This window comes from Bufo bufo, chromosome 7 (assembly GCF_905171765.1).
Source record: "Bufo bufo chromosome 7, aBufBuf1.1, whole genome shotgun sequence".
In the NCBI taxonomy this organism is placed as follows: Eukaryota; Metazoa; Chordata; class Amphibia; order Anura; family Bufonidae; genus Bufo; species Bufo bufo.
In genome coordinates, this window is record NC_053395.1 from 16,858,617 (window position 1) to 16,859,516 (window position 900).

Here is a 900-nt window from a genome sequence, read left to right on the forward strand (position 1 = left end):
TGCCTGCTGTGGTTGGTCTTCCACCTCCTCAAAGCCACCTTTCTCCTCTGACTCCTCTTCTTCAGACTCCTCTCTCTGCGTCGCCGCACGTCCAGCAATCAACGACGACAAGGCTGCTTTTGGTAGTGATAGTGACCACAACTCTTCCTCTTCATGCTCATCTACGGCCTGATCCAGCACTCTTCGTAGGGCACGCTCCAGAAAAAACGCTTATGGGATGAGGTCGATGATGTTGCCTTGGGTTTGACTGACCAGGTTTGTCACCTCCGCAAAAAGACGCATGAGCCTACAGCCATTGTGCATGAGTGTTCAGTAACGCGGCCAAAAAATACCCAGCTCCGCAGAGGCTGTCCTCTTTTTTTTTAATAAAAAAAAATCTGTTCTTAACAGTTTAATCTCTGTTTTGTCCCCTATCAGGGGCCGGTGTATGGAATAGATTTTAGGAACCAGGAGATGGAAAAAGATGCTTGGTTGGTCCTGCTACTTCCAATTTGGGGCACTGCGCGTACGCCTTGCAATGTACTGTGCCACCAGATATGAGTGGTGTGTTAAGTAGTACTATTCCTATCAGTTTAATCCCTGTTACGTCTCCTATCAGGGGCCGGTCTATGTAATAAATTTTAGGAACCGGGAGATGGAAAAAGATGCTTGGTTGGTCCTCCTACTTCCAATTTGGGCCACTGCGTGTGCGCCGTGCAATTTACTGTGCCACCAGATATGAGTGGTGTGTTAAGTAGTACTATTCCTATCAGTTTAAACCCTGTTACGTCCCCTATCAGGGGACGTGTATGGAATAGATTTTAGACAACCGCAAAGAGTTGTCAATAGTTGACACACTCATGACATAAATTTTATTCCTCTATGCGTCAATCTTGGTGTAGTGATGACTGTGCTCGTGCG

General features: G+C 46.8%; 1 pseudogene; it reads left to right on the forward strand.

The window, feature by feature from the left end:
• Nucleotides 1–350: 350 nt before the first annotated feature.
• LOC121009092 lies at nt 351–528 on the forward strand (annotated as a pseudogene).
• Nucleotides 529–900: the final 372 nt, after the last annotated feature.